Below are 24,546 nucleotides of genomic sequence, written 5' to 3'. Positions count from 1 at the left end.
TGATTTGTCAAATTACCAGAATCACTGAGAATAGAACTATCAAGAATATATTTTCTTGATATGTTCAGAAATTAAGCAGAATGAAAGAGTTATGTAACATGATACATGATGATGTTATAGTCTGTGAATCATCACGTTCCATTAGAAACTCAGCATGACTTACTATAATATAATCACGTTGATCAAGTGTCATTATATTATACTAACTCATGCATCAGTTACCAACATTACTTCAATAACATTCATATTTTAAGCTCGAAAGTTTGCAGAATATAGAAACTAACAGTTTCTATATGATGTAACACTGGTAGCACGAAGAGATTAATGATTTCAAATAAGAATAGTTATGAAATTATCTTCAGAAATATGGTGGATATTTATAACGAAAGATACGATGATATCTTGGAATTTCTAATATCGAAGGATGTTGAAGAATATTTTTTTTTTCGCAAGAGTTTGGAGTCAGAAGCAAGGTATTCGCTAAAGATTTTAGCAGGCATTGAACCATTTGGATTCTTTGAAGTCAAACTTATTCTTTGTGATTTGTCCACGGCTTCCTTCATAGTTTCGCATAATCCACTTTTCGGTACTAAACTTTCTATTGAATGTTTCCAATATAATGATACACAGGAAGCACGAAGAGGTATATAATTTCGGACGAGAATATTTATGAAAATATCCTTAGAAATATCGAAGATATTGATGTTGATATTTTGGAATTTCTAAGTTCGATGGTTGATGAGGAAGATTTTCTGCAAGGTTTTAACATGAGTACGGAGCAAGATATTCGTTGAAGGTTTCATCGGATCCAGAATTATCTAGATTCTTTGAATATATGGTATGGTCCTTGTATTTGTCCTTGGTCTCCTTCGTGGTTAGCTCAATCCATTTTCCAGTTCTAACTTTTCTGAGCTTTTCCAACATACTATTCTTTATCATCAAACTTTCGATGATTAAGGTCATCTACGGTTGTATATGGTTGCTGCTGCTTCATTCAGCTTTTTCAACATTCAGAGTATTGATTTGTGACTGAGTGCTTTTCAGAATTTCCGAATGAGAGATCATAATTCTAAAAGATAAATGTCATACATATAACTGTTGATGTAGATATGCTCTGAGTTTTCAAAGTACTGATTGCTGATTCTTGGTAATTGTTATGGCAGTTCTCGTTACAAGATGCGGATGAGTGCATGACGAGACTTCAATAGATAAATATAGTGATTTGTCGGAGAGATTTAAACCAAGGAGCGACGAGATTGCTGGTACATCTGCTGGTAATATGGTGGAATATAAAAGGTTTCCCGGTAACAATAAAAGAGCACGCGTATATATCAACGTTATAATAAATTTGTTTCGTACGAAAAGTCGAAGTTATCTTGTTGGAGCTGTGACAAAACTGGCTATCTCGAACAGCAGATGCGAGGTTATTTTCGGTAATAATAACACTAAAGGAATTAGCACAGCTACGTGTTAAATGTTTACTCAGGTTCCGAGTATTTTCAGGTGCATAACTATATGCATCAATCTTTTCTCCCGTAAATGAAGTGTTGTTGGTTCATCCTATCGATTGAGATGTTTTCAAGAATCATGAAAGGTTTGAATGCATATTGTAATCGTCAAGATACAAATGAGGTTTAAGGTGAAATCAAGTGGCAAACTTGAAGAATTGTTTAGTTTCATATGTTATAGTCAATATTTTAATTCATTTTAATTGTCCAATGTTGGTAGTCCACAGTAGGTAGTCCTCAATTAGAAATTCAATAATTTATTTATAGTTTAATATATAATATTCGAATTAATTAGTACGTGTCGCGACCCGTATACGTCTCAGACTCGATCATAACTCAAACTATATATATTATTGTAGAGTCAACCTCAACCCTGTATAGAGAACTCGATCATTACTGCATATAGAGTGCCTATGGTGATTCCAAATAATATATATATATGCGTCGATATGATATGTCAAAACCTTGTATACGTGTCCCGATATTTAAAGTGCGTAAAATAAATGACAGAATTTAAATGACGATAAATAAAGTGCGTAAAGTAAATAACAGAAATTAAATGATGATAAAATTGCGATAATTAAACTGCGATAAATAAAATGTAATCAGTTAGCTAGGAACAGTTAGCTGGAAACAGTTAGCGTGGATTCTTAACAAAATTTCTCATAGTTAATTTGTTTGTTTCTAACAATTTTTATTTTGTCAAATGTTTTCTTCATTATGCCACTTGTTGAATTCTGATAAATCAAAATCCAAATATGAAATTCGATGAAAATGGTTATTCTGCAGTGAACGGATTCGTATATCTATGGATGTAAGTAGGATAGTGAATGACTGTTGAATCAGATTCGAAGATTGTACAGTGTAACTTATTAATGTGAAACCTAAATATTCCTCGGGTATTACCTACCCGTTAAAATATTTTCACCATTAACAGTTTGTACGAAAGAATTTTTAATTACAATCTTTATGAAAATATATACATATATATTTTCTTCAGATGTAATCATGGATTTAATGAGTCAATATGATATTAAACTCATTTGATTTACCATTAGAACAAGAATATATAATCTCTAAAACATTAGAGATTACATAATCGTCATATAGAACGAGGATAAATGATATAGAATGTCATATAGAACGATGATTATACTCGAGGTACAGAATGAGATGTTGAGGCATGGATTGTTGATGGTACTGGTTCTGTTACTAACGGTACTATTGGTGTCGATGATGTTGCCGAAGCTGGTACATTTTGCACTACATTTTCCAAATTGATTACTCGAGCGCGAAGCTCGTTGACTTCTTCTATGGTTCCGGGATGATTGTCGGTCAGAACGAGTGGATGAATAAGGTTTAGAATTGTGGATAGAATATAATCTTGTCGAGATACTCTGGAAACGAGACTAAAAATGGTGTCTCGAATAGGTTCGCCGGTAAACGCTTCAGGTTCATTGTCAAGAGGTGAATTTGGTTGGTGGAAGGGATTGCTTTCTGTGCGTTTCCATTAATTAAGTCAACTACAAACCCATCAGATGAATTGATAATGGCTGATTGGTTGATTCATGCCGATGAAGCTGTTTTCAGAGCTTAGGTGAACATCTTTGTCGGAATAGCTGTCGGAATAACTATCGGAATAGCTATCGGAATCTGAGGGACTCGAAATGGTTGCAGGATTCATCTCGTGCGATCAGATGAAGGATTTTCAAGAAATAGATTATAGGATGTAGATTAGTACCCTGCAATACATAATTTACATATGCATATATAATACTAAAATCCCATAAGTTACGGAGGAATCTACGGAAGTTGTCAGGAAAAGTTACAGTAACAGATATGCTAAGATATGAAGTAGCAGATACGCTAAGATATGAATTTTGTCTATACACTATTCATGCAGTCAATGCAGTAAAACGTGTCTAGGCTAAGAATGATAAGCAAGTGATTCTCTAAGAATGATAAGCAGGTAATTTTTGACACAAAATGATAAGCAAAACTTTTGACATGCAGACACGGTCGAAGTCCAGACTCACTAATGCATCCTAATGACTTATCAGTTAGACACACTAATGCATACATGGTTCGCTAAGACCACCGCTCTGATACCAACTGTGAAGATCCGTCCTAATCCATCCGGACGAAGTCCATATTGATTATAAACGATTCACAACAGTTGATTACATCGCGAGGTATTCGACCTCTATATGATACATTTTACAAACATTGCATTCAATTTTAAAAGACAATCTTTCTTTACAATGAAATTTGACGGCATGCATACCATTTCAGAATATATCCAACTATAATTGTCTTAATAATAATCTTGATGAACTCGACGACTCATGTAATGACCCGCACTTTTTCGATCGTTCTATACTTATAAGATTAATATTTACATAAATTAAACCTTACCAACATGATAAGCAATCCAAATTGTTGAGACTTATGTTTTAGAAAAGAGATTTACACAACGTTTGACCGTCTAGTTTGACCGATGATATCACGAACTATACAATATATGATAATTATACGTTTGTGTATATATATGTATATATACATATTTAACATGATTAAAGAATGTTTTAATATCTCATTTTGTATTAATAACAATAAGTTATAAGTATATTTTGAAACTACTAACTTAAGTTTTCAAAACGATAACCATACGTAACGTTATTTGACATAAATACTTAAGACTTATAATGTTTATACATATATCGTATAAGTAATGTATTTAATCACTTTTAAGAACTTAAATACATAAAACCATATACGTATATTTACAAAAGATAGCTATATTTGAATCCTCGTTCCGTTTCCACAAAGATTTCTATACGTATACCTAGGGTATATGTACCCGTATCATACGCAGCTTCTAGATGTATTTACTATTGGTATATACCAATAAAAATCTGCTCCTTAGCAGCCTTAAATGATTAAGAAACATGTGGAACCAACCATTTGTCAAGTAGCATGAATTATTTAGCAAGAAAACAAAGTTAGGTATCTTTTTTTTTCCTTTATAACCTAAAAACGTTTTTATGCATGCACACCATTTCTTCACCCCATTTTCTCATACTTACACTTCTATTTCTCTCTCAAAATACTCTTAACTTCATACTTGATCATCTCCAAGCATTTTACCCATCATTTAGCTTCAAAAACAACACTTAAACCTCATAAGAAAACCTTACAAAAACACTTCAAGAAATCCTTCCAAGAACACAAACTTACTTCCAATCTTTCATCCAATTCCATCACCCTTTTGGTTCTAGCTTTTTACTCCTCTTTTACAGCAACCTTGTCCAAGGAACTTGAGGTAGTAACTATGTTCATAACCTTATTCGATTCATATATATATAGCTATTTTATTTTGTGGTATAAAAATTTAACAACAAGAACATAGTTTGAAAGTTTTCAAACTTGTTTGCAAACTAAATAGATCCTTCTAACTTAACTTTTAAAATACTTCAAGACCTGTAATATAACTTAAATATATGCTAACTTAACAAGGTATAACTTGGTTTTTCAAAGAACACCTTAAAAACTGTTTTTACGACGTCAGAGTGCAACCGGGGGCTGTTTTGGGTTGGATAATTAAAAACCATCTTAAACTTTGAATTGGAGGTTTATTTTCTGGAAAAATGATTTTTACTATGAATATGATAACACATAAAAATTTCATGATTTAACTCAAAGTATAAGTATTTTTAGAAAAATAATCATTTAAGGTTGTTTACATGATGGAAAATGATTAACTTCATAAGTTTCACTAAAGTTTGACCTATGACCTGTGATTTCGAATACAAACTAAGGTATTTACAGTTCATAGTCTTAAAGAGGGACTCGATCCAAGGAAGTGGCAAGTTGAATCAACGAAAACGGAGTTGTAACGAAGAAACTATGACCAAAACGAGATCGGATATCTAAGACTAGTTTGGCTACGAAAATAATTGGAGAAAATTAAATAAATCACATCTTTTTAAAATAACATGATATTTTATATATATGTACTCATAATTTAATTTTATATGGTTCAGGATCACCCGTAAACAATACGAGAAGATTAATCATAAGATCCCATGATTGTACGCAACACGTCATTTGACAACACCGGTACTTTATGTACGCAACACGTCATTTGACAACACCGGTACCATGGGTCAAGATTAATCTCGACCAATACATATACGATGGGGGTTTTTATTTATTTCATTGGGGGTTTATTAAACACCTAAAAATGAACCATTAAAATTGAATTACTAACATCGGACTGCTAACTACGGACTAAGAAATTATTAAAACTATTAAAAGTATAAAAAGTATATATATGTGACGATTGTTTAAAATAGAAATATATTGATAAACTATATATGGATAGGTTCGTGATATCAATCGGAGACCAAGTCGAAATTACATATCTTCAAGACGAAAGTGAGTATATAGTCCCACTTTTAAACTCTAAATATTTCGGGATGAGAATACATGTATTTTATGTTTTACGATATGGACACAAGTAACTGAAAAATATATTCTACGTTGAGTTGTACCACTGGCATACTTCCCTGTAGCTTGGTAACTGTTATTTACAGCGGTATTGTAAACGCGAATCCTGTTGATAGATCTATCGGGCCTGACAACCCCAACCGGACTGGACGACCAGTATTCAACGGTTGCACAGTACTTCGTTTCGTGACTACACTTGGTACGGTGTAGTAAGATTTCATAATAAAGGGAATATGCGACGTGATTAAATGTTAAGTATGGTTACCAAGTGCTCAACCACTTAGAATATTTTTATTAAAACGTTTATATATGAAATCTTGTGGTCTATATATATATTGCTACCGGCATTAAACCTATATCTCACCAACTTTATGTTGACGTTTTAAACATGTCTATTCTCAGGTGATAATTAGAAGCTTCCGCTGCAACATGTTGAATTTAAACAAGATCTTGAGTATGCATATTTGTGTCAAAAATAAAACTGCATATCGGAGGATTTGTAATGTAAAATATGCTAGAAATCGTATTGTTATCATCACATGTAAAGTTTGTAAGTCTAAGATTATCGCTAAACGATAATCATCTTTTTATTGTCTAAAGCTTGTATTAAAATAAGAGTTATGGTTTGTAATGTAAAATAAATGCAGTTGTTCTTTTAAAAATGTCGCATATAGAGGTCAATACCTCACAATGAAATCATACGTTATCTAACTCGTTCTTATGGTTAAGGACGGGTTATGACATGTGGTATCAGAGCGGTGGTCTTAGCGAACCAGGTTTGCATTAGTGTGTCTAACTGATAAGTCGTTAGGATACATTAGAAAGTCTGGACTTTGACCGGGTCTGATTTTAAAAACCATTGCTTATCATTGTTGGTTAAAATTTATATGTAAATATTATGTAGTACTAATGGGTTAGTTGTTGTAGATGTCGGGCTCAAAACTTATTATCACATTCAGCGACTCCGAATCAGAATCTTCAGATGGTGTTCCAGTCATTAACCTATCCGATGACGAAAATAATATCTTTGGGGAAGACTCACAAATTCCGGATGAACCGACTATAGAGAACCCGGAAAGTGAACCCGAGGAGGAAAGTGAACCCGAGGAGGAAAGTGAACCCGAGGAGGAAAGTGAACCCGAGGAAGAAATACAGGAAATTACGAAAGACAAGTTCGAACTAGGAAAGAAACGAAAGGCTAATGTGTAACGACCCGCCAAAATCGCTATTGACGCGGTACGTTATCTACGGTCCCACAGCGAGGTTTCGACCTCTATATGATACGTTTTGATAAAATATTGCTTTCATTTTTTTTTTAAAATACTTTCTATACATAGAAAGTTTACCAAAATATAGACATATCCCAAATATATATGACAACTTATACAAAATGACTAAATCATCAATTTATTTAATAACAGATTATAACAATAATATTTGAATGCAATGTCTTTTTGAAAATATGGCATAAAAGACTCCATGCAGCACCTTGAGCAAATAGCAAGCAGACAGCGGAAGCACTTTTGAAAAACCTGAGAATAAACATGCTAAAAGTGTCAACCAAAAGGTTGGTGAGTTCATTAGTTTATCATAAACAATCATTTTCATTATTTTAATAGACCACAAGATTTCCGTCTATAAATATATGTACACTCGCAAGTGTATAAAAGTATTCTATAAGTTGTAGGCACCCGGTAACAAGCCTTAACGTTCATGTTTTACACTCTGAACTACACCAGATCAGGTGTGTTTAAAATAACCTCGAAGTACTAAAGCATCCCATAGTCAGGATGGGGTTTGTCAGGCCCAATAGATCTATCTTTAGGATTCGCGCCTACCGTACATAGACAAGTAGTTTAATGTTACCAAGCTAAGGGTATATTTCTGGTTTAAACCCACGTAGAATTAGTTTTAGTACTTGTGCCTATTTCGTAAAACATTTATAAAAACAGCGCATGTATTCTCAGTCCCAAAAATATATATAAAAAGGAGCAAATGAAACTCACCTGACAACTTCAGAAATAAATCACAGAGGTGTGACCGAAAATCGGAATGCAAGTAACCGTAGACCTCAACCTAGAGAATATATGTTGGTTAATAAGTGTCTAATAAGCTAGGTCGGTCCATAGGGTAAGTATAGTCCTATTGCTCAAGTCCGACTCATAAATTTAGCAAAATTTAGCAAAAGTCAACAAAAGTCAACACAAGTCAAAGTAAGTCAAATGTAAGTCAAACGTAGTCGAACACAGTCAACATGGTTAACACAAGTCAACAATCTCATAATATTACTCAAGTTGGGTCAAATAGTCAAACATAGGTCAATCTTAAGTAATACATTTTTACTTAGCAAAAATTATTATTTACATATATGTATATTTTGGTATTTTGCAGCTGATTTCTGGTCCCACCAATTTTGATGTAGTACCTTTGGTCGTGACCATTGGAAAGTATATTATACCATCTTTCTATAGCCAGTTTATTTGACAAAAACGGAGTTACGGTTTGAAAGTTATGACCTTGCGAAAACAGCCCCTCAAAACATAAAATGCTGAAATTTGGTGCTGTTAATAGCATGGATCAGCAGCGGCGCCCAGTTTTCGTACTCGTTTTAGACTAGTTTAGGCTCGACAATATCATACAAATAATATATTGTTTTAAAGCCTGTCGTGAATACTTTCAATAACAAATAATAGTTTTTATCCAAACTTAACCGATTTCAACTTACGAGTCCGCAAAGTATGTCCAAGAGTCATTTTTGTCACTTTACAAAAACTAATAATATTTTGTGTTGACGACTCAAAATTCAATCCGGGAGACCTGAATGTTTCATTATCATAACACAAGTTTAAAATGACATTATTGACGTGTTTGTAAACTCGAATTCCCGAAATTATGTGTATGGGTCAAAATAGGTCCTTATGACCCAAATGAGTCATAAACACCCAATTTAACCAAAACGTGCCAAAACTTATTTTTAAAACACTACAACCTTCAAACTTACTTAAATCGACGTATGGGACTTGTCTACACTGATCGTTACCGATTTTGACCCGTTAAACTCATTTGGTCAAACAAAGTCAACTGCACGTAATATTTAGTTTAAACAATGCAGTCAACTTCTGGAATTTTTATAAAAATAAGTTCAACTCCGTTTGACTTGAAATACATGCCAAAATCTCCGCAATTTAGTACACTATAATATATTCGAAGCACAGCCTCTAACTATAAACAAAAAGATCGCAGTGACTGAAAATGTACCAGACTATAATGCTGAAACGTTTCAGCACTTTTACATAACATGTATAAACTTTGAAAAATCATATCAAATCCAAAAGGTATCCAAATGACGCGTTTCTGGAGTCCAAAGTTATTAATTTTTCGATACCCACGCAACCGTGAACCCAGAAATCTGAGATCAGGTCGCACGCATCCCGAGACAACTGCTCTGTTCGGTTTTAAATAATATAAAATTGTAACTTTGATTTGACGATAGATTTTGACTCGTTTATCAGAATTTTACAATATCTAAATGAAAACCAAATATTTTTTCGCAAGGAATACAATTATATACCTCTCAAGACCTGAATATATAGTATACTTTTCCAGATTCTCAGTTTCAATTACGAATTTTTAAACCGAAATCAATAAATCATAACATGAGCAATACGTATCCGTTTCACATGATATCCTAGCCTAACTTGAGTGATTTTTAATTTTCTAACAGATGGTAAATAAATAAAATTCCAAATCATAAAGGATTTTGCCCAGAAAATTTGGATTTAAACATAAACAAGTTAAAACTTCAAATAAACATAACGAGAGCAATTCTTAACGAAATTCGATGATTCTTTCGAGCAAACTTATTAATTTTTCACAAGGATTTCATATATAAACATTTCATAAACTAAAAATATCATGTTCATATCAGTATCATATTAATGAAAAACGTGATCATTCATAAAAACGAGTTAAAACTTCAATTAAGCATAACATGAGCATACGGTAACGAAAATTCGAAATTCCAAAGCCCAAACTTATTAGTTTTTCAAGAGGATTCTGATTATCTCATAATATTATATATTCAACAAGTTCAAGTTTATGACCTCTAACAAAACAAATTCGTGATTCATCAAAAAGTCATCAAACGATCAAATTAACGAATACTATCACGCATACATACAAGGACTTGAGCACTAGACACTATATCTAACCTAAAATGTAACAAAAACATGAAAACCCAAAAATTAGAGTTTTTAAAACTTACCCTAATCAAGAAATTGTTGGTATAGATGTGTAGAGCTCTTCGAGAGGAGTCCGAATATGTAAACGATTTTATGATCAAGTGATTATTGAAGGTGTTCTTGAGGATGAAAGATTGATGATGATGATGAATAGTAGTGGGTGTTCTTGAGGAGGGGAAGAATATGTACGTATGTGTGTGTTTGATGAAATGAATTAGGGTTATAAATAGATAGATATGTCACGGGTATATTTCTATCTCAATAATAGATATCACGGATGTAATAATTAATATACACGGGTATTAATGTGTACTCACAGGTAAATAGATATATCACGGGTATAATAATTAGGTAAACACGGGTATTACTGTATAGTCACATGTTATAATTAAATTTTTATCCTTTAGCTAAGATCCAATGTATTTTATCTTAATATGATTCAATGACTGGTTAATTTTATATTTATAAAAAAATTATATATATATATATATATATATATATATATATATATATATATATATATATATATATATATATATATATATATATATATATATATATATATATATATATATCTATATTATTTGAAACCTTTTAAACTCTTGACGTCATACCTGGTTTGTGTGTTTCATAAAATACTTATTTATTATATTTTTAAATTTGATACTGAAAACATGAATGTTTAAACTAATTTTCTCAAGTTTAGTTTAAGAATATCCTAATTAATAAAATTGATTTTTCAAAACTCAATTATTATATAACATAATAATTATTAAAATTAATAATCATACTTTTTGTTGTCTTAAAATATATTTTTCTCGTTTTCACTAACCTTAGTGTTTTTAAAAAAAAAAATCTAATCAATATTAATAATAGTATATTTAAAAAAAAACATACAAAATTGTAGATTTTAAGTACCGGTTGTTAAGTTTTCAACGAAAAGTTGACGAAAAAAAAAATCGGGTTATTACATTACCTACCCCTTAAAGAAAATTTCGTCCCGAAATTTTGGTTGGTGTGATTAAACGGCGTTTAAGAAACAAGTGAGGATAGAATGTTCGTCTTGACGTAGAAAGATCGAGCATCTTGTAGTTAAATATGAAAGTTAGGTAAAACGAGATCATAGTCCTTTGATACGAATACCTTTGAATAAACTGCTCGGAGTGCAATATGACAAAGATGAGAAGGAACCACACGTGACTCAAATGATGTCACATATAGAGTCTTGGTATATTCAGATATCAGCACAGAAAACAGAGTCATGTAACATGGTACGTGGTGAAGATAAGGTTGATCAAGCATTACCACCATCACGTTCCATTAGAACTTCTGCATGACTTACCGTAATATAACCACGTTGATCAAGCATAATTATATTACACTAACTCATACTTCCGTTCCAACATTACTCTAAAATATTTATGGATATAAAACAAGTGTCGTTTTCCAGAATTTATAAATCAAAATGATTTCAAAAAGGGGTGTACTAAAAATAGTACGAGAATATAATATTTATTTTAATTAATAATATTGAAAGGGTAATGACGTAAGAATGTCTTTGGAACTATTGAGAATCTTCGTGAGTCGGATAAGACTTCTTCCGATTTACAATTCGAGATGTCAGGAGTTTCTGAATCGAAGCATATAAGCACATAATATAACACATATGATATCTATAAAAATATATAAGTAATAACTCACGTAGGAATGTCGGAAATTTCGAAAGTCCTGAATGACGCTTCCTGGTTTTTCAATGACCGGGTGTTGAAAATGAACTCGTTTGAGCATGAGAAGGCTTGTAATCAAAGGGAGAAATACTTTCTCACCGATAGTAATAATAATATTATATTAATATCAGAATATGCACATAATCACATATAAGTGTAACGACACGGTTCTAGACTAGATCACTAATGTATCCTAACGGTCCAGGTCAGACACATTAATGCACCTAATTCCCTAGAACCAACGCTCTGATACCACTTGTAACGACCCGCCAAAATCGCTATTGACGCTGTATGTTATCTACGGTCCCACAGCGAGGTTTCGACCTCTATATGATACGTTTTGATAAAATATTGCTTTCATTTTTTTTTTAAAATACTTTCTATACATAGAAAGTTTACCAAAATATAGACATATCCCAAATATATATGACAACTTATACAAAATGACTAAATCATCAATTTATTTAATAACAGATTATAACAATAATATTTGAATGCAATGTCTTTTTGAAAATATGGCATAAAAGACTCCATGCAGCACCTTGAGCAAATAGCAAGCAGACAGCGGAAGCACTTTTGAAAAACCTGAGAATAAACATGCTAAAAGTGTCAACCAAAAGGTTGGTGAGTTCATTAGTTTATCATAAACAATCATTTTCATTATTTTAATAGACCACAAGATTTCCGTCTATAAATATATGTACACTCGCAAGTGTATAAAAGTATTCTATAAGTTGTAGGCACCCGGTAACAAGCCTTAACGTTCATGTTTTACCCTCTGAAGTACACCAGATCAGGTGTGTTTAAAATAACCTCGAAGTACTAAAGCATCCCATAGTCAGGATGGGGTTTGTCAGGCCCAATAGATCTATCTTTAGGATTCGCGCCTACCGTACATAGACAAGTAGTTTAATGTTACCAAGCTAAGGGTATATTTCTGGTTTAAACCCACGTAGAATTAGTTTTAGTACTTGTGCCTATTTCGTAAAACATTTATAAAAACAGCGCATGTATTCTCAGTCCCAAAAATATATATAAAAAGGAGCAAATGAAACTCACCTGACAACTTCAGAAATAAATCACAGAGGTGTGACCGAAAATCGGAATGCAAGTAACCGTAGACCTCAACCTAGAGAATATATGTTGGTTAATAAGTGTCTAATAAGCTAGGTCGGTCCATAGGGTAAGTATAGTCCTATTGCTCAAGTCCGACTCATAAATTTAGCAAAATTTAGCAAAAGTCAACAAAAGTCAACACAAGTCAAAGTAAGTCAAATGTAAGTCAAACGTAGTCGAACACAGTCAACATGGTTAACACAAGTCAACAATCTCATAATATTACTCAAGTTGGGTCAAATAGTCAAACATAGGTCAATCTTAAGTAATACATTTTTACTTAGCAAAAATTATTATTTACATATATGTATATTTTGGTATTTTGCAGCTGATTTCTGGTCCCACCAATTTTGATGTAGTACCTTTGGTCGTGACCATTGGAAAGTATATCATACCATCTTTCTATAGCCAGTTTATTTGACAAAAACGGAGTTACGGTTTGAAAGTTATGACCTTGCGAAAACAGCCCCTCAAAACATAAAATGCTGAAATTTGGTGCTGTTAATAGCATGGATCAGCAGCGGCGCCCAGTTTTCGTACTCGTTTTAGACTAGTTTAGGCTCGACAATATCATACAAATAATATATTGTTTTAAAGCCTGTCGTGAATACTTTCAATAACAAATAATAGTTTTTATCCAAACTTAACCGATTTCAACTTACGAGTCTGCAAAGTATGTCCAAGAGTCATTTTTGTCACTTTACAAAAACTAATAATATTTTGTGTTGACGACTCAAAATTCAATCCGGGAGACCTGAATGTTTCATTATCATAACACAAGTTTAAAATGACATTATTGACGTGTTTGTAAACTCGAATTCCCGAAATTATGTGTATGGGTCAAAATAGGTCCTTATGACCCAAATGAGTCATAAACACCCAATTTAACCAAAACGTGCCAAAACTTATTTTTAAAACACTACAACCTTCAAACTTACTTAAATCAACGTATGGGACTTTTCTACACTGATCGTTACCGATTTTGACCCGTTAAACTCATTTGGTCAAACAAAGTCAACTGCACGTAATATTTAGTTTAAACAATGCAGTCAACTTCTGGAATTTTTATAAAAATAAGTTCAACTCCGTTTGACTTGAAATACATGCCAAAATCTCCGCAATTTAGTACACTATAATATATTCGAAGCACAGCCTCTAACTATAAACAAAAAGATCGCAGTGACTGAAAATGTACCAGACTATAATGCTGAAACGTTTCAGCACTTTTACATAACATGTATAAACTTTGAAAAATCATATCAAATCCAAAAGGTATCCAAATGACGCGTTTCTGGAGTCCAAAGTTATTAATTTTTCGATACCCACGCAACCGTGAACCCAGAAATCTGAGATCAGGTCGCACGCATCCCGAGACAACTGCTCTGTTCGGTTTTAAATAATATAAAATTGTAACTTTGATTTGACGATAGATTTTGACTCGTTTATCAGAATTTGACAATATCTAAATGAAAACCAAATATTTTTTCGCAAGGAATACAATTATATACCTCTCAAGACCTGAATATATAGTATACTTTTCCAGATTCTCAGTTTCAATTACGAATATTTAAACCGAAATCAATAAATCATAACATGAGCAATACGTATCCGTTTCACATGATATCCTAGCCTAACTTGAGTGATTTTTAATTTTCTAACAGATGGTAAATAAATAAAATTCCAAATCATAAAGGATTTTGCCCAGAAAATTCGGATTTAAACATAAACAAGTTAAAACTTCAAATAAACATAACGAGAGCAATTCTTAACGAAATTCGATGATTCTTTCGAGCAAACTTATTAATTTTTCACAAGGATTTCATATATAAACATTTCATAAACTAAAAATATCATGTTCATATCAGTATCATATTAATGAAAAACGTGATCATTCATAAAAACGAGTTAAAACTTCAATTAAGCATAACATGAGCATACGGTAACGAAAATTCGAAATTCCAAAGCCCAAACTTATTAGTTTTTCAAGAGGATTCTGATTATCTCATAATATTATATATTCAACAAGTTCAAGTTTATGACCTCTAACAAAACAAATTCGTGATTCATCAAAAAGTCATCAAACGATCAAATTAACGAATACTATCATGCATACATACAAGGACTTGAGCACTAGACACTATATCTAACCTAAAATGTAACAAAAACATGAAAACCCAAAAATTAGAGTTTTTAAAACTTACCCTAATCAAGAAATTGTTGGTATAGATGTGTAGAGCTCTTCGAGAGGAGTCCGAATATGTAAACGATTTTATGATCAAGTGATTATTGAAGGTGTTCTTGAGGATGAAAGATTGATGATGATGATGAATAGTAGTGGGTGTTCTTGAGGAGGGGAAGAATATGTACGTATGTGTGTGTTTGATGAAATGAATTAGGGTTATAAATAGATAGATATGTCACGGGTATATTTCTATCTCAATAATAGATATCACGGATGTAATAATTAATATACACGGGTATTAATGTGTACTCACAAGTAAATAGATATATCACGGGTATAATAATTAGGTAAACACGGGTATTACTGTATAGTCACATGTTATAATTAAATTTTTATCCTTTAGCTAAGATCTAATGTATTTTATCTTAATATGATTCAATGACTGGTTAATTTTATATTTATAAAAAAATTATATATATATATATATATATATATATATATATATATATATATATATCTATATTATTTGAAACCTTTTAAACTCTTGACGTCATACCTGGTTTGTGTGTTTCATAAAATACTTATTTATTATATTTTTAAATTTGATACTAAAAACATGAATGTTTAAACTAATTTTCTCGAGTTTAGTTTAAGAATATCCTAATTAATAAAATTGATTTTTCAAAACTCAATTATTATATAACATAATAATTATTAAAATTAATAATCATACTTTTTGTTGTCTTAAAATATATTTTTCTCGTTTTCACTAACCTTAGTGTTTTTAAAAAAAAAATCTAATCAATATTAATAATAGTATATTTAAAAAAAAAAACATACAAAATTGTAGATTTTAAGTACCGGTTGTTAAGTTTTCAACGAAAAGTTGACGAAAAAAAAAATCGGGTTATTACATAATGAATTAGAAAATTCAAATCTTGAGTTTAATAAGGATGATGTGGCACCAACTCCACTAGACACTACCACCCCTATTCCCGCTATTCCTATTCGTTCTATCCCGGCATCCAGTTCTTCAGCCCCACAGCCAAAATATAGGCAGACAGCCAGGATAAGCGTTAAGCGATTCTTTGAACCTAAACGTCCTAGAAAATAGACCAAACGATGCGCTGTCGTATTAAACCATGGGATCATATAATGTTTTGTATAATATTATTAGTGTGGTTTGCTTAATGTTCGATGTAAGATAAGCATATGTAAAATAGTGAAGTGTGAAATGCAATAATTTTCCATGGTTAAGTATTACTTAGATGGTAGTAATTGATTCTGTACTAAGCTATTAAGTATGGACATTAACGGGTAGGTACTACCCTAGATATAATTATAAAACGCTAATAAGAAGAAAAGGCTTTTATAATAATACCTGGTTCATATTATTAATAAGCTATAATGTACTGTAAATATACACTACATCTATAATATTCCATGTGAATAATTATTTTCTTTTCATTCTTATAGAAGAATATGGCGCGATTGAACCGAATGACGGAAGAAGAAATCCAGGAACTCATCAATCAGCGAGTGAACGACAGAATGTTATGGGTCGAGGCTGCAAGTGGTGCTGCAGTTAACCCAAATCCTCGTGTGGGGTGCACTTACAAAACTTTTCAAGCTTGCAAGCCCTCATCATTCAGTGGAACAGAAGGACCGATCGGTTTAACCCGGTGGATAGAAAAGATGGAGACTGTGTTTAAAATCAGTGGTTGTGTTGAAAAGGACATGACCAAGTATGCATCGTGCACTTTACAAGATAGTGCACTCACGTGGTGGAAAAATTATGTGAAGGCTGTAGGAGGAGATGTAGCTTATGATACTCCTTGGGAAGAATTCAAAACAATGTTAATCAACGAATATTGTCCAAGGAACGAGGTTAGGAAGTTGGAAGATGAGTTACGAAGTCTGAAGGTTATTGGTACTGAAATCACCAACTACAATCAGCGATTCATGGAATTAGTTTTGCTATATCCTGAATTGGTTCCAACCGAAGAACGGAAGATTGAAATGTACAAAGATGGTTTGCCCAAAAAGGTCAAGGCAAATGTTACAGCATCGAAACCTAAGACAATTCATGAAGCTATAACCATGGCAAACGAGCTAATGGATCAGGTCATCATGGATAAGAAAGCATCCAATACTGATGTGAAGGTATCAGGTAACAAAGGAAAGTGGAATGGAAATTATGATCGAGGTAACCAACAACAATCTTTTAAGAAACAAGAAACTACGCAAGGAGCAGGTAGTGGTTCAAGCTTTGGTTACAAAGGACAAAATCCTTTATGCAACCGATGCCACAAACATCACTCTGGCTACTGTAATGTGGTATGCAACAAATGTAATCGAAAGGGTCATCTTGCTGAAGATTGTAGGGCTCTCGTTACAAATACAAATGGTACCAAGACTCCTGCCACCAATGCAAATAGAACTGCTTTGGCTACCATTACTTGTTATGGGTGTGGAAAACAAGTTCACTATAAGAGCCAGTGCCCGAATCCAGAGAAGAATATCGGACCTGCACGTGGGAGAGCATTTGTTATTAATGCTAGAGAGGCGTGTGAAGACCCGGAGCTTGTTACGGGTACGTTTACCATTAATAACTTATCCGCATCTATTATATTTGATACTGGTGTCGATAGAAGTTACGTGAGTAAAGGCTTTTACGCTAAATTGAATTGTTCATCATTATCTCTAGATGCTAAGTACATGATTGAGTTAGCTAATGGTAAACTAATTAAAGCCGGTAAAATTTGTCGTGATTGTAAAATAAATTTAGCCGGAGAAACGTTTAAAATTGACTTGATACCCTTAGAATTAGGAAGTTTTGATGTAATAGTCGGCATGGACTGGATGTCCAAAATAGGAGCTGAAGTTGTGTGCGCCAAGAAGGCAATTCGCATTCCTCGTAAGGATAAAACGCCAGTAATGATTTATGGAGAGAAGGGTAACTCAAAGCTAAAACTCATTAGTTATTTGAAAGCTCAAAAGTGCTTGAAGAAAGGGTGCTATGCTATCTTAGCACATGTTAATAAAGTCGAAAAGAAAGAAAAAGAGAAGTGCATCAATGACGTGCCTGTGGCAAGAGATTTTCCTGAAGTATTTCCGGAAGAGTTGCCGGGATTACCTCCATTTAGATCTGTAGAATTTCAAATAGATTTAGTACCAGGAGCTGCACCAGTGGCTCGTGCTCCATATAGACTTGCACCGTCCGAGTTAAAAGAACTTCAGAGTCAGTTAAAAGAATTACTGGATCGTGGATTCATACGACCAAGTACTTCACCGTGGGGAGCTCCAATTTTATTCGTCAAGAAGAAAGACGGATCTTTCCGAATGTGTATAGATTATCGTGAATTAAATAAGTTAACTATCAAAAATCGGTATCCACTACCGAGAATTGACGACTTATTTGATCAACTCCAAGGATCATGTGTTTATTCGAAAATTGACCTAAGATCAGGCTATCATCAATTACGCGTCAAAGAAGAAGATATACCGAAAACTGCTTTTCGGACACGTTACGGTCATTACGAATTTTTGGTCATGCCGTTTGGATTGACGAATGCGCCAGCTGTATTCATGGACCTCATGAATTGAGTTTGTAGTCCATATTTAGATAAGTTTGTTATTGTTTTCATTGATGACATTCTTATCTATTCCAAGAGTGAGCAAGAGCATGAGCAGCATTTAAGTTTAATATTAGAGTTGTTGAGAAAAGAACAGCTATACGCTAAATTTTCTAAGTGTGCTTTCTGGTTGAAAGAAGTGCAATTTCTTGGCCACGTTGTTAGTAGCAAAGGAATTCAGGTTGATCCAGCAAAAATTGAAGCCATTGAAAAATGGGAGACTCCTAAGACACCTATGCAGATACGCCAATTTTTGGGTTTAGCCGGTTATTATAGAAGGTTTATTCAAGATTTTCCCCGAATAGCTAAGCCGTTAACAGCGTTAACGCAAAAAGGGAAGAAATATGAATGGACTTCTGAGCAGGAGAGTGCATTTCAATTACTGAAAAAGAAGTTGACTACGGCGCCTATTTTATCGTTACCAGAAGGGAACGATGATTTTGAAATATATTGTGACGCTTCGCGACAAGGTTTTGGTTGCGTTCTTATGCAACGGAAGAAAGTTATTGCATACGCATCCCGACAATTAAAGATTCACGAGCGGAATTATACGACGCATGATCTAGAATTGGGAGCAGTTGTGTTTGCATTGAAGATATGGAGACACTACTTGTATGGGGTTAAATGCACTGTGTTTACTGATCATAAAAGCCTTCAACATATTTTCGATCAAAAACAGCTGAACATGAGGCAACGTAGGTGGGTTGAGTTAATAAATGACTATGATTGTGAAATTCGTTATCATCCCGGGAAAGCGAACGTGGTGGCCGACACTCTAAGCAGAAAGGAACGAGAACCAATTCGAGTACGAGCGATGAACATAAAAATTCGCATGAATCTCAACTCACAAATCAAAGAAGTTCAACGAGAAGCACTTACTAAAGAAAATATAGGAAATGAAATAATGAAGAAGTATGAGAAGCAACTCGTTATGCGGGAAGATGGAATTCGATATTTTGCAAATCGTATTTGGGTACCGAAGTTGGGTGGATTAAGGAAGTTGATATTGAACGAGGCACATAAGACAAGATATTCGATACATCCTGGAGTTGGAAAGATGTACCAAGATCTTAAGACGCATTATTGGTGGCCTAATTTGAAGACAGACGTTGCAACATATGTTGGGGAATGTTTAACTTGTTCCAAAGTCAAAGCAGAACACCAGAAGCCGTCAGGGTTACTTCAACAACCAAAAATTCCAGAATGGAAATGGGACGGTATTACCATGGATTTCATCACGAAGTTACCAAAGACTGCCTGGGGATATGACACCATTTGGGTAATTGTTGATCGTCTTACCAAATCTGCACATTTCTTGCCTATAAAGGAAACAGATAGAATGGAGAAATTATTACGATTATATATAAAGGAAATAGTTTCAAGGCATGGAATACCTATTTCCATTATATCCGATCGTGATAGTAGATTTACATCAAAGTTCTGGCAATCACTACAGGAGGCCCTAGGAACTCGTTTGGATATGAGTACCGCATATCATCCGCAAACTGACGGGCAGAGTGAAAGAACAATTCAGACTCTTGAAGACATGCTTAGGGCATGTGTGATCGATTTTGGAAACGGATGGGATAAGTATTTACCGTTAGCAGAATTCTCGTATAATAATAATTATCATGCGAGCATTAAAGCTGCGCCATTTGAAGCACTGTATGGGAGGAAGTGTAGATCTCCTATCTGTTGGAATGAAGTAGGAGATCGACAATTAACTGGTCCCGAGATCATACATGAAACTACTGAAAAGATAGTACAAATTAAGGAGAGATTGAAAACAGCCCGTAGTCGCCAAAAGAGCTACGCTGATGTTCGAAGGAAACCATTAGAGTTTCAGATCGGTGACATGGTTATGTTAAAGGTATCACCATGGAAAGGTGTAATACGTTTTGGCAAAAGGGGTAAACTGAACCCAAGGTACGTAGGCCCGTTCAAGATCATCGAACGCATTGGACCGGTAGCTTATCGACTCGAGTTACCGCAACAACTCGCCGGAGTACATAATACTTTTCACGTCTCAAACCTTAAGAAGTGTCTTGCAAAGGAAGACCTCACCATTCCTCTTGAAGAAATCCATGTCGACGAGAAACTACAATTCATCGAAGAACCAATCGAAATCATGGATCGTGAAGTTAAACGGCTCAAGCAGAGCAACATACCGATCGTTAAGGTTCGTTGGAATGCTCGAAGAGGTCCTGAGTTTACATGGGAACGAGAGGATCAAATGAAACAAAAGTATCCACACTTGTTTCCCGATGACGCAAAATAGGTACAATTTTAAAATTTCGGGACGAAATTTATTTAACGGGTAGGTACTGTAATGACCCGCACTTTTTCGATCGTTCTATACTTATAAGATTAATATTTACATAAATTAAACCTTACCAACATGATAAGCAATCCAAATTGTTGAGACTTATGTTTTCGAAAAGAGATTTACACAACGTTTGACCGTCTAGTTTGACCGATGATATCACGAACTATACAATATATGATAATTATACGTTTGTGTATATATATGTATATATACATATTTAACATGATTAAAGAATGTTTTAATATCTCATTTTGTATTAATAACAATAAGTTATAAGTATATTTTGAAACTACTAACTTAAGTTTTCAAAACGATAACCATACGTAACGTTATTTGACATAAATACTTAAGACTTATAATGTTTATACATATATCGTATAAGTAATGTATTTACTCACTTTTAAGAACTTAAATACATAAAACCATATAAGTATATTTACAAAAGATAGCTATATTTGAATCCTCGTTCCGTTTCCTCAAAGATTTCTATACGTATACCTAGGGTATATGTACCCGTATCATACGCAGCTTCTAGATGTATTTACTATTGGTATATACCAATAAAAATCTGCTCCTTAGCAGCCTTAAATGATTAAGAAACATGTGAAACCAACCATTTGTCAAGTAGCATGAATTATTTAGCAAGAAAACAAAGTTAGGTATCTTCTTTTTTCCTTTATAACCTAAAAACGTTTTTATGCATGCACACCATTTCTTCACCCCATTTTCTCATACTTACACTTCTATTTCTCTCTCAAAATACTCTTAACTTCATACTTGATCATCTCCAAGCATTTTCCCCATCATTTAGCTTCAAAAACAACACTTAAACCTCATAAGAAAACCTTACAAAAACACTTCAAGAAATCCTTCCAAGAACACAAACTTACTTCCAATCTTTCATCCAATTCCATCACCCTTTTGGTTCTAGCTTTTTACTCCTCTTTTACAGCAACCTTGTCCAAGGAACTTGAGGTAGTAACTATGTTCATAACCTTATTCGATTCATATATATATAGCTATCTTATTTTGTGGTATAAAAATTTAACAACAAGAACATAGTTTGAAAGTTTTCAAACTTGTTTGCAAACTAAATAGATCCTTCTAACTTAACTTTTAAAATACTTCAAGACCTGTAATATAACTTAAATATATGCTAACTTAACAAGGTATAACTTGGTTTTTCAAAGAACACCTTAAAAACTGTTTTTACGACGTCAGAGTGCAACCGGGGGCTGTTTTGGGTTGGATAATTAAAAACCATCTTAAACTTTGAATTGGAGGTTTATTTTCTGGAAAAATGATTTTTACTATGAATATGATAACACATAAAAATTTCATGATTTAACTCAAAGTATAAGTATTTTTAGAAAAATAATCATTTAAGGTTGTTTACATGATGGAAAATGATTAACTTCATAAGTTTCACTAAAGTTTGACCTATGACCTGTGATTTCGAATACAAACTAAGGTATTTACAGTTCATAGTCTTAAAGAGGGACTCGATCCAAGGAAGTGGCAAGTTGAATCAACGAAAACGGAGTTGTAACGAAGAAACTATGACCAAAACGAGATCGGATATCTAAGACTAGTTTGGCTACGAAAATAATTGGAGAAAATTAAATAAATCACATCTTTTTAAAATAACATGATATTTTATATATATGTACTCATAATTTAATTTTATATGGTTCAGGATCACCCGTAAACAATACGAGAAGATTAATCATAAGATCCCATGATTGTACGCAACACGTCATTTGACAACACCGGTACTTTATGTACGCAACACGTCATTTGACAACACCGGTACCATGGGTCAAGATTAATCTCGACCAATACATATACGATGGGGGTTTTTATTTATTTCATTGGGGGTTTATTAAACACCTAAAAATGAACCATTAAAATTGAATTACTAACATCGGACTGCTAACTACGGACTAAGAAATTATTAAAACTATTAAAAGTATAAAAAGTATATATATGTGACGATTGTTTAAAATAGAAATATATTGATAAACTATATATGGATAGGTTCGTGATATCAATCGGAGACCAAGTCGAAATTACATATCTTCAAGACGAAAGTGAGTATATAGTCCCACTTTTAAACTCTAAATATTTCGGGATGAGAATACATGTATTTTATGTTTTACGATATGGACACAAGTAACTGAAAAATATATTCTACGTTGAGTTGTACCACTGGCATACTTCCCTGTAGCTTGGTAACTGTTATTTACAGCGGTATTGTAAACGCGAATCCTGTTGATAGATCTATCGGGCCTGACAACCCCAACCGGACTGGACGACCAGTATTCAACGGTTGCACAGTACTTCGTTTCGTGACTACACTTGGTACAGTGTAGTAAGATTTCATAATAAAGGGAATATGCGACGTGATTAAATGTTAAGTATGGTTACCAAGTGCTCAACCACTTAGAATATTTTTATTAAAACGTTTATATATGAAATCTTGTGGTCTATATATATATTGCTGCCGGCATTAAACCTATATCTCACCAACTTTATGTTGACGTTTTAAACATGTCTATTCTCAGGTGATAATTAGAAGCTTCCGCTGCAACATGTTGAATTTAAACAAGATCTTGAGTATGCATATTTGTGTCAAAAATAAAACTGCATATCGGAGGATTTGTAATGTAAAATATGCTAGAAATCGTATTGTTATCATCACATGTAAAGTTTTTAAGTCTAAGATTATCGCTAAACGATAATCATCTTTTTATTGTCTAAAGCTTGTATTAAAATAAGAGTTATGGTTTGTAATGTAAAATAAATGCAGTTGTTCTTTTAAAAATGTCGCATATAGAGGTCAATACCTCGCAATGAAATCATACGTTATCTAACTCGTTCTTATGGTTAAGGACGGGTTATGACAACTCAAATGCAACGTCTTTTGAAATATGCCATGAATGACTCCAAGTAATGTTTCTAAAATGAGCAAATGCACAGCGGTAGATTTCTTTCGTACCTGAAACTCACCTAATGTATTTTGTAGTAAAAATACATATGACGACATTTAACAAGTGTAGGGTTGATCTCGGATTCACGAACCTATATCATTTGTATATTTATTAGTATACAAAAAATTAATCGAACATATATATATATATATATATATATATATATATATATATATATATATATATATATATATATATATATATATATATATATATATATATAAATTTATTAGTTATATTCTTTTTATATATTTTTGTGGTTATTTAGGATTTATTCTAAACTTCATTAGAAACATATTCTTTATTTATGTA

Source organism: Rutidosis leptorrhynchoides, chromosome 10 (assembly GCF_046630445.1).
Source record: "Rutidosis leptorrhynchoides isolate AG116_Rl617_1_P2 chromosome 10, CSIRO_AGI_Rlap_v1, whole genome shotgun sequence".
NCBI lineage: Eukaryota > Viridiplantae > Streptophyta > Magnoliopsida > Asterales > Asteraceae > Rutidosis > Rutidosis leptorrhynchoides.
The sequence above is the reverse complement of the archived record's forward strand: the minus strand, read 5'-3'. Positions refer to the sequence as shown.